Here is a 16,235-nt window from a genome sequence, read left to right as displayed (position 1 = left end):
GTTGTGAACACGTTGTGTGGTGACTACCTTTCAGAATTAAGAGGATGAAAAGGCAAATAAACATTAAAGTGTTTTGTTTTTTCTTTAAGGAGACAAGATTTATGAAGGGCTGCTACATATTTTTATTTCCAAATAAACTGACAGATTTAAGAGAAAATGGCATGGTCTAAGATCTGAAGAACTTCTATGAATCTATACAGAAGGACAAGTATTGCTTGTATCCCAGTCTTGAGCTGTTAGGGGATAAGACACTGAAATCAAGGAGCCAGCCCAGAGAAGGGGATCGCTCTGGGAGCCATCACACAACTTGGCACCCTCAGCACAGTGGGGAGTATCCTTGGTTCTTGATGTCCTTCTGGTTCCTTCCAACCTAATGGTCTTTACTGGCCTGGCCCCACTTCCCCTGTACCACTGGTATCACTTATACAATCTCAAAGTGAAGATCCACAAAATCAGCCCTATAATACCAGACAAAAACAGCAATAAAAACCCCAAGAATAGTCTCAATCCTGCAGAAATGTGGAACAGGCCTGAGGAGGAGTTCAAGGAAACAGGTATGATGATGCTCTTTGCTGAATTAAAAAATAAATAAATAAGCAAATGATATTCAAAAAGGAACAGTATAAGCGCTCTCCCTGTCCCAGCTAACATACAGCAATAAGAGCCAGCTGCAGCCCTGAGTTCTATCCCCAGCCAGGGAGGTGACCCACATGTCTCAGCACACCCCTCTTGTCTTGTCCGCTGCTCCCCTCAGCAGTGTACTTCATCAGTCTGTTTCTTCTGCTCCCCACTTTGTGAATCCTCTTAACCCCTACACCTCTGGCCTGCATCCCAGTTCTGTATGAATAATCTTAAAAAAAAAAATCAAAAGAGGCCCTCCCTGGTGGTGCAGCATTGAGAAGCTAAAGCCACTTCAGCATGTGTTCGATCCCCACCCCAGAGGTGAACCACATGGCGTGGCAGACCTCTTCTGACCCGCCCGCTGCTCCCCACAGCAGGGTTCTTCTCAATCTGCCTGTTCTGCTCCCCACTTTGTCCCTGGTGAAGACTCTCACCGCCCCTGAGCCTCTAGCCTGTACCCCAGTTCTGTATGCACAAATAAATAAATCTTAAAAAAAAAATACTAGAAACTTATTTTCATTATATAATTTTACTGAAGAAAATATCAAATTATATTCCTATCAAACTACTTAATTAGTGTAAAACTTTGATGTTGTAGAGGTGAAATAAATTATTACACCTAATTTTATGATTAATATGGAAAGTTAAATGTAATTGAGGTAAACAATATCTATGTAAAAGGCAATGTTTTGACATAGAATGAACAAGAATAAAATGGTTTACTATATATATGTATATATACATACATGTGTATGATATGTATGTATATATGTGCATATATGTATATGTTTGTATATGTCATATTCTGCTTACTCAAAGTGTGCATCTATATAAAGACGGCTTTAGATTTTCAACCAAAATTATAGGGAGGCTTGCTATGGAAAGAAGCATCTCTGGGGGTATAGATGCTTCCCGTTCTTGTCAAATGTTAAACTAACACAGTCTGTTGGTTCTTGTTCCAGGGTAAATGGTAGGAAAATTCTAAAAAGAGCATGGTATATGAACAATAGGAACTAATAAAATATTGGGAAAATTTAAAAAAACTTAAGGTTGCCGGAAGCAGAGTATGTGTACCCAGAACTACTACATTTGACTATTAGGGCTGGATATGGCCATCTGCCAGAATTTTTAATCTGATTTATCAGAAATTACGCAGCATGAATATATTCTCCTGCTAAGCAAGCTGCTTATATCATGTCTTCTCTTCTGTAGAGTACATGCCATGTCCACTCCACATATATTCATTAGAATTCTATTGGTTGTTTTGTTCCTCCTCTATTTTATTGAGGAATAATTAAAACATAGAATGACAAATTTTATTTATATAAAGCAATGTTTTGATATACACACTAGTGGAATGATGTTCAAGGACAGCATAATTAACCTCACATAGTTAAACTCTGAAATATCTGTCAGAAGAAGCCAAATAAATGGTGGAGAGAGCCAATGCTTCTGTCGTCAATGGTCAGCTTATTGACAGATATTTCCTCTATTTGTGCTTTTAAAAATAGTAGGGGGGGCCCTCCATGGTGGCCCAGTGGGTTAAAGTACAGCGCTTGTATACATAAATAAATAAATCTTTTTTTTTTTAATAGGAGGGGTAACACTATTGAGTTGAGATGGGTATACATTGTGTAGATAGGTGCAAAATCACTGAAGGAGCAATTAAAACAATAAAAGATTGAGTAATGATTCTTCAATGTTATAAGCACCCTCCTATTCACAGATCTATGTCTGCAATTGTTAAACATGCTGTATAAACTACACCTTGCCGCCATGTGTAGTTTTACAAATTGTCGGGCATACCCTGTGTATCTCATTAGCTTTAGGTTACTGTGGGTTTCTTACAGGTAGCAAGAGCCTAAGGATTGCAAAGGGGACAGACCCACTGTGCAATTGCCTTTTCAGTCTCTGCTTCCATAGCATTTGCTAACATGGCCCCACTCCAGCCAAGTGTCAAGGTCAGATCCTACCTGATCCAGGGAGGGAACAAAATCTGTTATCATGTTTGCAATCTTCCAAATACAGTTTGTTTCTGTCTTTTTTTTTTTTTAAAGATCAACAATGTTGGCTCTCCCTGGTGGCTCAGCAGTTTGGGGTTCTACAAGCTAGCCCAGGAGGTGACCACATGGCGCAGCAGACCTTTCCTGACCCGCCCACTGCTTCCCTCAGCAGTGTACTTCATGGATCTGCCTGATATGCTCTCTACTTTCTCTCTAGTGAAGCCTTTCACCACCACTGCCCCTTTGGCCTGTACCCCAGTTCTGTATGCATAAATAAATAAAAATCTTAAAAAAAGATCAACAATTTCACTCTGTTTATTACTGTTCAGATATGCTTTACCTAGGGCAGACCTCTCTGACTCTGTTTAGTCACAGAAATATTTGTAATAATTTTGTTTGTAATAAGATAAGTATTGCAATATAAAGTAATATATGACATATATCACTAAATGTAATATTTGGCTATTTTTTGTTAAAATAAGAATTTTCATAACTCTAATATTCATTGTGATGTGCCAAATAATGTGTATAACATCCCGTTATAATTTTCAGATTATGCCCCTCAGTGATTTTTTTTGGGGGGTACATATATTTTAGAATCTATTGAGTTTTTATAATTGAACTACATTTCATTGTTATTGCTTCCATTTTCTTACTCTTCAGTTGTGGTGATAAAATGTCTGTACTTAATTTAAGTGCTGTGGACCATCATGACAGTAATAGAACTTAATAGAAACCACAAATTAAGTAGTGTGTGTGTGTGTGTGTGTGTGTGTGTTTCAAGTGGCTACATCATAGCTACTGCTCATTGTTCTATAACTACTGAGAGAATTCTGCACAAATTTCTTTTGTCTGTTGACAGTATTTTCTGGGAAAAACCCTGGCAGTTAGACTTGCACAGACTCTTAAACAAATGAAGTCTGAAAACATCTCCAATAGTAAACCAATTTGATTTGTTGATTTCTATCAAAAAAAAGTGTTCAAAATTCTGGGATCATTCTGACACTATTTTAAATTTATATTAATTTCTATGAAATTACCATTATGTTTTAAATAACCATTTTGTTATGTGTGACTTTTCCCTCTAATATTAAAGTTCTAGGAAACAATGTAAATTTAAGCTTAATAATTTCACTTTTCAATGCTCGCATGTGTTCATTTACAGTGTTTATATTTATACACAAGAATACTATGAAGATCTATGTGAAAAATAAGCAATCTTCTAATGGTTAAAATTATGAATCCTGTAAATATCAGAATGCATGTTTCAGAGAATGTGCATTTTCAGAGAATGATGCCTTTTGGCGCTGTGGATTAAGAAGACAATAAAGAAATTGATTTTCTTAAGCAAAGGGCTCCTTTAACCCCCTGTTTTGCAACAGCAAGTATAAGGTCCAGGAATATCTCCTACTGAGACATTTTTCCTTTGTTGAGGACAGAGAATTTTGCAGATCATGCAAGGATGATAAGGGTAGGGAAACGTACTCAACCAGGTAGACTTTAAGTAAAACTGTCGCTTTAGGTACAAGCCTTTGTAACTTTGGGGTGCAATCCAACTTGTGCTGGATCTGTTAGTCTATGAAGAGAGTAAACACAGTCACACCCTCTGGATCATGCACAATATTTTCAGGTTCAATTTATAGGTTATCCTGGAAAAGTCCAAACTGCTGGCCCCATTATGGGCTGCAATACAAAGTAAAAGCACCCTTTGTTGGTCAAAATGGAATACTTTATCAGGTATTATTATAGGTGAATTTCTCAATATTGCATTGCTAATATGTAGAGGAACAGGTGCACAACTGTGCTTAAGTAAAACCACATGATAGAATTGCAGACATTATCTAGTTTGTTTTTGAACTAGGGGATTTCCTAGCCAGAAATACTGATGCTTATCTGACACTGGTGTATGTTCAAACTTCACAGAGTAAGAGAGATGCATCCTTACTGTGAGGGGGTATTTCATACAAAGAAGGAGTGGCCGACAAAAAATAAGATAATTTAAACATCTTGAACTAAAAAAAAAAAGTGAGAGGACATTTCCATGTTTCAGCAAAATTCATTATCACCCTTCCCATTTTTCCTACTCAGGTGATAACTCTCTCATAGAAAATGGGTCCTTCCAAAATTCTTGTTTATCCAGACCTCAAATGCTTCAGTGTTCTCTAATTCACAGAGCTGCCAGTTGACTCACCAACTCCATTGTCCCTTCCTTTCCATTTCCAGTGTAATTCTTTGAGCCTCTCGGATTATCCCTATCCCTTTTGACTACTTTGAACTACATAATGAGGCTGAAAGTATTAACCATGCTATGTATATTCAAAGTTTGGAGGTGGCAATGTTTACAGAAATTCAAAAGTAGATAAGTGATACTAGCTCCTGAGAGTGAGGACTGGCAGAGGTTGTAATCAAGCATTCTCACCAATATAAATGTGCTTTTTACTGTTCTGCGTTTATCAACATATTAGTATTCCAAGAACCCAATGAGGCTTTTATTATGATGCTCTTACTGTTTTTCAAGTGTAGAAACTCATATTTATATATGTTAAATCATTTGCAAAGAACCCACAGTAAATGGGAAAGTTTTCTTTAAATCTACCTCCAGAAGGCATGCTCTTAAGTACCACACTATGGTGCCAGTAAGCTTGCCTGTGTGAATATTTTCAGTCCACAACATATATAATTAACATGAATCAGCTGTGAGCTGAATAAAATTGGAGGAAAAGGAAGTATATGGGACGAAAGGGTATATGTAGACATTTCCCCTATGCTTAAAGATGAAGCAATATAACAATCCCCTGAGAAGTGTACTTAGAACATATTGTTATGGTTTTCAGTCCTGTGTGTCTTGTTTTACAGGTAAAGGTGAATGCCAAAGTGAGTTGGTGAGACTGTAGATGATAAACATTCATCCACAAAAACGTGTTACCTTCTTGAAAATCATAATTTCTGCCAACTAATAAAAAAAATGGACAGAATTAAAGCCATAATATTTAATGTGTCCTGATGTACTCCTCAAAATTATTTTTCATGATCCAGATTAAGATTTTATAAATTGTTAAAAAGAGCTAGGTATATACCACTGTTTGCACTGTTTTAATTATCATATTTGACATAAAACAATTCACAAACCAAACAAAACATTTCAGCAATATGCAAAATACTTCTATAATTCACCACGATTTTCTTATATCCTGCTGTTCCATTTGTATTAAATTTCCATTTTCTGGTCACTAAAGCAGTGTAATCACTTGTTATCTTTGAAAATTTCCCCTAAGAATTACTTATTGAATGATATTAGCATTCCTTCACAGCACTCTGCTAATAGTTGTGTTTAATTTAATTACCTTGTGGAAGGAATGCATTTGAAATATAAAGTTTTTTCATAAATTTTGGGAATCAGGTACTTAGTATTACAGAGTCTAACTTGTCCAGCTCTAGAAAGCACTCAGCAAGAATCATTTCCTGGTTCACTAGCCTACTGGTATTTTAGCACTGATTATGTGATGTCATCTTTAAATGACTAACTTGTTATCATACATATAAGGAACAAAGAAATTCTTCAAATTCTCATTTTTCTCCTTATGACTGTTGTACCAATGATTTTTAAGGATATTACATTCCTTAACTATGACAGAGAATTATCTGTTACAGAGTTTGTTCAATTTTGGTTTCCTTTTAAAGATTTGTTTTTATTTATTTAAGCATTCAAGAACTGGACAAAAAGCCAGAAATGCAGGGATTGAAAGGATTCATCAGAGACAATAGTAGGAAGCAGAACAGGTGGACCAACTGCAATGCACTGCTGAGGGCAACAGTGGGTGACACAGGAGAGGTCTGCTGCACCAGGTGGGTCAGCTCCCTAGCAGGGGACTGAAATCATTTTGTAGTGGCTGCAATAGCTTGATAGTTGAGACTAACCCCTCTGCCAGCAGAGACCCAAGTTTGTTCAATTTTGGGTAAATTTTTAAATAAATTCACAGGTGTTACTGGGTCAGTTATTGTGTTCTCTTATATTATTAAGAATTATGACTAAGTAGCAATATGTATTACAGTATTAGAATTACTACTAAGTTCCTGTCATGTACCTGGCAAAATATATTTATCACAAGATCAGCTGAGATAGTTAAATGTGTAAATACAAATACATAATTAAAACAGAAAAATCATGCACCAGGCCTTGCTGATGACTAACAATAATCAACATGAGACACAAACATGTTGATATGGCAGGCAAACATTTTTTCCATTGGAAATATTTCCAAATATTTGCACAAATCCTTTTATATAATTATGGAAAGAACTGTTAACAAAAAAATGCTTTCCAGTCACATTGTTTTCATGTATCAATTTTCTGAGGACCATCTATGTGACATTCAGACCAACTAAATCTATGCAAAAGATACAGGTGAGTGAAAGAGTGAATATATGCAGTGATAGAAACAATGACAGCAGACGGTCAGACCCTATTAGAAGTTACCGAGCTAAATTGTTTCATGAAAAAAACTTCACAGAAGAAAAGACTCTCAAAGAACAAATAGAAAGTAGCCATCCTCAGATATGAACTTGGAGAATACATCAGGCTGATTGCAGGACATGTGAGCATGTGTGAAAAAGATGGGACTGAAAAATAAAGATTGACCATTAGCTCACTTAAAATAATTTTAGACATGGTATTTTGCAGAGAAGGAAAATATATTTAAATACTCATTATTTTACCTTCAGACAGCCTAATACTTTTTAATCAATCTGTGTCACTTCTCAGATTGTCTCCTTAGATTTTGTACTATATAACTTTTGCCCACAGTGCTGAACCTCAGTATTTTTCTCAGATATTTTTTTCTATGCAGAAATTTCCCTCACAGAAATGTTGTACTCAGTAGAATTTTCTCCTGACAAACATGTTCCCAGAGCTATTCCCCTCTGAAACATCACCCCTAAAAGAACTTTTACTCAAAATCTTCATACTGAGGAAATCTTTCTCCTCAGATTATCCTGATAAAGATTTTTCAATGTAGTCTTAGTTCCAAAAGACTCTTCCAATTTCCTCTATAAGACTTTTCTGCTAAAAAAAGTGTGTCCAGTAGACCTTTTATCTCAAATTCAGCTCTAAAAACACTATCTACCTCAGAAATATTGTTCCCTATGTACTTTCCTTCTTAAAGTTGACTCTATCTAGATGTTTTGCTTCAGAAATTTTGTTCCCAATAGACTTTATCTCAGATTTTGTTCTATCTAGACTACTCCCTAGAAACATTGATCCCATTAGAACTGTTTTCTTTATAAAATTTCTTAACCAGGAGACTTTTCTCTTCAGATTGTGCTCTATATAGACTTCTCACTTCAGAAACTTTCTTTCTAATAGTGTTTTGTCTCATCAGATTCTGCCTATACTGTCTATTCATCTCAAAACTTGTGCCCAATAGATTTTAACTTCAGATATCGCTCTATGGACTTTTATGCCTCCCAATACTTCTACTTCATATTTGCTCTATCCACTATTCTCCAGTTCTTCTGGTACTCCCAAGAGATACCTCAACTCAGATCTTACTCTCTATATTGACTTTTTTCCCCTCAAAAAACACTGTTCATGATAGACTGTTTTCTTCACAAAATTTATATCAGGAGAATTCACACCTTAGATTATGCTCCATATAGATTTTTCACCTCAGAAACTTTGTTCCCAAGAGATTCATATCCTCACATGTTGCTTTATACCCATTTTCTCCTCAGAGATATTATTTCCAATACTCCTTTTCTTCTCAAATGTGGCTTTATATAGATTTTCTCCTCTCCTCAGAAACTGTTCCTACTGGGGTCCTCTTCTCAGATGTTACTCTATTCAGAGTTTTCTCCTCCAAATCATTCCTAGTACAATTTTCTCTTCAGAAACTGCTCCCAGGAGATTTTTCTTCTCAGATTATGTTATTGTAAACTTTTCTCCTTAGAATTTTTTTTGTTTTTTCCCCAATGGACTTAGCTCCTTAGATTTTTTCTGTATAGACTTTTCATTTTAGGCTTCATTTTCAGAAGAATGTTCTCACCAGAAAATATGTTACCAAATAGTATTTCTCCTCTGATACCTTGTTCCCAATAGAATTTACCTCAGATTGTGCTTTAAAAACACTATTCTGCTCTGACACTTTGTTCCCTGGAGATATTTGAGTCACCATATGCTCTATATTGACATTTCACTTTAGAATATTTGTTACCGATAGACTGTCCTCAGAATTTGCTCTCTCCAGACTTAAGCTTTTCTTTTTACAAACTTTGTTCTCAGAAGACTTTGGTTCTCAGATTACACTGCGTATATATTTTTTTACTTCAAACTTCCTTGCCATCAACAGTTTTATCAGGTTTTGTTCTTTATAGATTCTTCTCCTCAGAATTCTATTCCCAATAGACTTCTGTCTTCTGATTTGTTTCCCCCACTAAGAGTTGTATCTTCTCAGATTATGCTAATATGTATTTTCATCTTAGGGTTTTAGTTCCCAGTAGATTTTTCTCAGATTTTGCACTACGCAGATTTTCTCCTCATAAACTTGTACCAGGTAGACTTTATTTGTCCCCAACACATACTATTCCTCACAATATCATCCTTTAAAACTCTCCCCACAGATATTATCCTATGTATACTTATATAGTTTTCTTCCCAGATTTTTGTCCTTGTAACTTTTTTGGGGGTCACAGACTGTTTATATTTTTCTCCTCAGAGTGTTTTTTAGGAGATATTTCACCCAAGACATTCAATACTGGTTATTTTCCTTTTACTTTATTTCATACAATTTTGTTCTTAACAAATTCTTTTCCTCTTTTCATTTTGTGGCTGTGTTCCAAGGGAATTCTATTTATAAAGCAACCAACAGTCTTTCCCATTTTATGTTGTGGACCCAAGCTCACTATCTCCTTCTTTATATAGATACATTTTTCCCACTTAGTTTACTACTAAAATATCTTCTCCTCAGATATTTTCCTCAGACTTACATATAAATAATTTGTCATTGGGCTCAATTCAGTTGAAATTCTACTAGTCAATATGACCTTTAAAAGTGTTTCATTCGGGCCCTCCCTGGTGGTGCAGTGGGTTAAAGCACAGCTCTAAGAAGCTAAAGCCACTTCAGCATGAGTTCTATCCCTGCCTGCCCAGGAGGTGATCCATATGGCAGACCGACCTCTCCTTACCTGCCCATTGTTCTCCTCAGCAATGTACTTCATAGATCTGCCTGTTCTGCTCCCTGCTCTGACTCTAGTGAATCCTCTCACCACCCCTGCACCTCTGGCCTGTACCCTCCAGTTCTGTATGAATAAATAAATAAATCTTTTTTTTTAAGTATTTTATTCAGTGTAATTTGGTTACCATAATATTAGGTTTTAATTGAAAATAGCTAAGAAACTTTCAGTGAAATCCACACCTCAGAAAGTCAGGTGATTTTATAACTCATGTGAAATATGAAATTCATCTAACCTTCAAATAATGCATAAGGTATCCACAAAACAGAGGGAAAATATCAACTTTCTGAGTTAACAGAATGAATTTCAACTGTCATATCCTTTCAGAATAAATGGATTTAACTCATGCTTCCCAATATACTTAGCAGGTTGTGATGTAAACAATATTTTAAAATGTTATTAATTTAGCACCACAAACTAACAAAAAGTCTGCCTGAATAATACAGAATCAACATTATTAATCTTGAAACATCATGTCAATCCCCTCTCTAACAGAATGAGTTTACCACAACCCAATCCATGCATCATTGTTTGGTATAGCTCTAGAGAACAATGAAACATATTCTCAATTACTTTATTTTATATATATATATATATATCAGTTAATCGATTATATATTTCAGTTAATTGATCATATATTTCCTAGGTGGCTGGAGATTTTGGATTAATTCTGGTAGATACAAGTCCGTTGTACAAGGTATATAAATACATTTCAAATAGAAAAGTTGATGTATACTTCAGCTGTTAAAAAACAGTAACCAAAGATTTAAAAGAAAATCATCTTTGATAAACTGGCATCACATATATCAACATGAACTAGTACAGATAAGTTTTAACAAGATTCAAGAAAATATTCCTCCCATTAATATAGAAAAAAAATGTAAAGTTGGCTATCCTAGGGCTTGAAATTTGTAGAAAATAATGTGAAGTTATCCTTTTGGTGTTCCTTCCTGGACATTGTTGTCCAATTCATGCACAATTAATTCATGGGCGATAAAACTAATATTTACATTTGTTATCAGGAATGCACCCTCTCTTAATTCAGTATGGTTTTGTAGGAGGCTTGCAACAACGTGGTACTCCTTTCTCATAATTTACTGCATGGTACAGAACAGAGAAGGAACGATCAGGGGTACCCAGAATACAGAGGCCCAGATCCAGATCACTGCTTGTTTTGTAAAAAGAATCCCCAGGAACTCAGGCACACTCATTGGATCCTGTGTTGTCTATGGTTTTGTGTCACTTTGTTTTGATTGTTCTACAATAACAGAGTCTAGATGTTGAGCAGAGATTATATGATGTGAATTTTGATTACTAAGTGTCTGGAGGTCTACAAAACCATTTTGCAGGCCCCTAGGTTGAAGAATAATGGGGAAGGAGACCACCTCAAGGTTTGATCTTTCCATAAACACCGCAGGTTCTGAGAACTTTCCTGTTCTTCTATTGAATCACAAAACTCAAAACATACCTGTATCAAACACTAGTAGAGATTCACAGTGAAAATCATCACAGGAAAAGCAGTGTCCTCAATATGTCTGAATAATAAAATAATAAACAAATGACTATGCCTTGCAGGTATGAGAGGCAAGACCTGCTGTGCTTACAAGGACATAGGGCTCATTTTTAAGTATTTTATTTTTTTGTCTTAGGCTTGGAAACTTGACATCTGCCCAATCATGTCACCAATTTCAGTAACATGAAATCTGAAAATTAATTTGAGGTTTGAAATGATTTACATTTCAATGTCTAAAGCCATGATAAAACTATTGAACTAACAGCTATTAGTCAGTGACAACATAGTAATCAGTCTAATATTAAGAAAAATTTGATGAGTGCAAAAAAAAATTGATGACTAATATGGAAAATATATTTTATGCTCCCCTATTTTCGCTTCTAATGTAGAAAACTAGCTAATACATAAATCAAAGATTTCTGAGTGAAAATGTATTAAATGTGTTTAATAATTAAATAATAAATTTGTAGAGATTAGGTTTCACTAATTTTTGGCATTTTCAAAAATTAGACTCAGAAAAGAATAAATAAACAATATTTGGACATAGTATACAGTTATAATACAATTTTAGATATGAAAATTTAATGTGAGAAAAGCATGTATATACTACTAGGACAGAAAAATTCATAATAGCACAAAACAGTCAATTGTTACCACACATATTATAATTCTATCCCTAATAAACTCAAAAAAAGTCTACAATTTTAAAATCATCTTTGTATTGTATGATCTGATATTTATTCTAAGGTTCTACATAGGTGCATTTTAAAATCATTATATAGCAAATATTTAATATAAAATATAGGCTAATATATAAAATTATTAGCTATTTCTGTCTCCTTTTCTTGATGATTATAATCTTTTTGTTTGTTTGTTTGGTAATATGAAATACTACAAATCACATTATATGGACATTTTAAATTAAGACTTTAAAGAAAGTGACCACATCCAGAATGTGTATTTGGGATAATTATATAGTAATTGAAATTACTTGTTATTTACTAATTCCATTAGTAATTTTAAAGGAAATAGAGAAAAAATTATGTATGTCTTTGGTTACTAGTGTTTCACTAAAAGAAATACAGCCTATGCAAATGAAACATGCAATACTTATTATGCACAATAAGCTTGCTGACATAATGTCAGTTCAGTTCTAATGCTATTAAAAATCAGCTCATGGGTAAAGAGGACTAGATGTAGACACAGATACAGATATCACACATAAATGCAGATAATCAACCAGATGTAATCAACAGACCTCCTTCATATCCAAACTTAACCGAATTTCAAAGTCTGAGGCAAAGTAGTTGTTTTCTAAACTAATTATTAATTCCAAATATGTATTACATGTCACTATGGTTTTGTAAATATATATATATGTATATATATGTATATGTATATATATATATATATATATATGTCCAAGAATATTAAATGCAATGTAATAAGAAATAATTCATGTATTAAATTCATGCAGTATAACAAAGGGGTATCAGTATCTAAGGTAAATGTAGAGATTATTGATGCTTCTTATACTATGTGGGGATTTATAAGAGTATTTTGTTGCTATACTTGGCTATCTTTAAAACATTCATAATATTAGTTTCAGAAAAAAGACAAAATCTTTGAGGACATAATCTTGTACATTCTAGAGTTAAGACAGTGTTGGAAATCCAACTCCCTTTACCTCAAGTTAGTTTCAAAACTATACCACAAAATCCCTGAATTTTATATGTGTGTGTGTAGTATAAAACAGTAATTTATATTTTCTAATGATACTTTTGAGACCCTGTATAGGGTCTCAAACCTCTTCAACCCGAATTAGGTTTTAAACAATATTACAATTCCCTAAATTATAAATGAGGGTAGTAATTTTTAGTCATTATAATGACACTTTTTAAAATTTTCTCACAACCTCTCAGATACTGGGATTAGCTCAAGCTTCTGTCCTCAAGAAGTAAGTGACTTGGTTTATGGACAGGGTAATTAATGGATATTGAGAATTCTCTAAGTCAATGGGACTGCCAGATATTTCAGTGAAATTTCTTCCCATAGATCCAGAATTTATTTAGTAGGGGAAATGAGAATATCTTTGGGATCTTCAGTATCATGATTCCAGAAATCAACTATGTGAAAACTATTACATAATTCAGGTAAACGTAGATTTTTCATCTAGAAGGTTCAGATAAATCTCTGAAAAACTTTCACCAAGTGCCAGTTCCTCTAGTATAAGGATAAAGGACCTAGGCCACATTTTCCTTTAAATGTTTTTCAGGACTAATAACTGAAATAATGCTACAAAAATGAAGGTTTTTAAATCCATTTTTATAAATGCATTTGGCTTGTAGTGCAAAGGAATATAAGTTCAATAACAACACTACTAGGGACTTTACTTCTTGACTAGATTAGCCCAAGGCCTGAATAAAATGAATAGTTAAAAATTCAAGAATACATATGCAGAATGGAATATCACTCAGCAATCAAAAAAGATCAGCTCATGCCTTTTGCAACAACATGGACAGAGCTGGAAGGGATCATGCTTAGTGACATAAGCCAGAAAGAAAAAGAAAAATGCTGGGTGATTTACTCACAGCAGGAGCATAAAGGACCATGGGGGGTTTGGAAAATGAAGATGTCCAAGTCTTTAAAACCATTTAATTTAATAGGTTAATATTATTCCAAGCTGTATAGAACATAAAATAAATTATAATTATTTTTCATTAGCTAGTGATTGATTTACAAATACAGCCCGGTTTTGGCTGCATGAAGTATAACATGAATATATGTGTATTCATTCCCTACTATTGTCATAGAAAATTGTCACAAGCTAAATGGTTTGTAATGACAGAAATCTCTTATTGAATCTAGATAGATCTGATGTCCCAAAATCAAACATCTGGCAGAATATATGTAAAGGTTTCAGAGAATTCTCCCTTGCCTGTTCTAGCTTCTGTTGGTTGCTGGATATCTTGATTCTTCTTGCTTAGTAGATAAATTTCTGTTATCTATGCCCCCTCTTCAATGCCTTTCCCCGTGTGTGTGTGTGTCTCTGTGTGTATTCATTTGAGATGTGTGTGTATGTGTTTATTTCTTATAAAAACAACATTCATATTATGTTCAGGGATAACCCTAATCCACTATTACCTCTAAACTAATTGGAGCTGTAAAAATTCTTTGTAAAAATTAGAATTTTTACTGGTCATGCAAGGGATTAAGCCTCAGCACCGTGAAGCTATCAACAGCCCCTGTAGCACAAGTTCAGTTCCTAACCAAGGAGGTGACCCACACAGCACAGAGAACTCTCTGCCCTGCCCACTGTTCTCCTTTGCAGTGCATTTCAGTTATTCTGCCTGTTCTGCTCTCCACTCTGTGTCTGGTGAATCCTCTAACCCACCTCACCTCTAGCCTGTAACCCGTTTATTCTATGCATAGAGAAGTAAATCTATAAAAAAAAATGCATCAAAAGTCTTTTAAAAGTATAAGCATAACATAGCAAAATGATAACAATTAGAAAAGAAATGAAGTAAAAACCTCTTACACTTAAGTCTCTGAACTAACTCAGAAATCATGACAAGTGTCTTTGATATGATGTAATATTCATAAGTATTTTTCCCTCTTTTCAAATTAACACTAGGTATTTAAGGATTTTTCCAAAGGAAAACTCTCCTAACTTAATGTGCATAAATATTAATTATGCACACATATACAAACATTCTGCTATGATTTTGTAAAGCTTATTTTATAAATCAGGTTTAGCTGATTGAGACTAAATTTCCATCAAAATTTAATTTATTTATTAGGTAGGTTTATTAAAATTATACTTATTCAATTTTTCTTAGTGCTAGCTTTCACTTTTTCAAGAAACAAGTTTATACATGAATTGTGATAAATATGCTCCCAAAATTGTCTGCTTTTAAACATCCATTGTCTTATGTGGTAGTTATTGATATATAATAACAACACAATCAAATGTCATAAAATCAATAATGTGCTAATTAATTCATTAAATATGTATATATAAAACATTGCATTAAAGGAATTGACTTTTGTATCATAACATTTTGGAGAATGCCATGCTTTGAATTCTGTTAGAATTCTAACATACACATTCAAGAGCCTTAGTGTTTCAAAGTTTTTATCGAAAACTTTCAAGTTTGCATTGCTTTTCCCAAAGACAGCAGATTAATCACCCGGGATATATTTTTTTAATGTGCATTGCTTTAGGTTGTACATAAATCTTGTAACAAAGTAAATTCCTATAATTCAAAGAACCAAAACTACTTTTACTTCAGCATGCTGTTTTCCCCTACAGCCTTGTTGTTGCTGATTACTCTCTCAGTTTAAATTTGAAATAGAAAAATAAGCTCTCCAAGTTTAAAATCAACACTAGTGTGGTGAGTACTTCTTAAAGAAAAAACATAATTCTAATAAAACTCCAGATATTGTTCTTCACTGAAAAAGAAAGCCATTCCTAAGTAAACATTAGAAATGAGGATATGTAAAATGCCTTTTATTTTGTCAAAAATAAATTGAGAATAAATATCCCCATTGGGAACTTTTGGGGTAGTAATAGTGACAGGTGAGATAAAGAACATTACTGGAAATAGGAGATCTGGGTTCTTCTTGTCTTTCTTTGGATGACAGAGGATAGATGTGGACATCATGACCTCTGAAGGGCCTGAGGTTTGACCTATTTGCAGTCTAACTATGTGTTCTTAGAAGAGTTAGAGGAACATATGAAAAGCTTTTGGTCTAAGAAAATTTTTTTTTAATTATATACTAGTTTATTTTTACATCATTTTGTGCCTTTTCCCATCTCAGTTGTAATCCCTATGGGCTTCCCTCCACCAATTCACCAGTGCGTCATCACC

Source organism: Condylura cristata, unplaced genomic scaffold, assembly GCF_000260355.1.
Source record: "Condylura cristata isolate star-nosed mole 26May11 unplaced genomic scaffold, ConCri1.0 scaffold00021, whole genome shotgun sequence".
Taxonomy (NCBI): domain Eukaryota; kingdom Metazoa; phylum Chordata; class Mammalia; order Eulipotyphla; family Talpidae; genus Condylura; species Condylura cristata.
The sequence above is the reverse complement of the archived record's forward strand: the minus strand, read 5'-3'. Positions refer to the sequence as shown.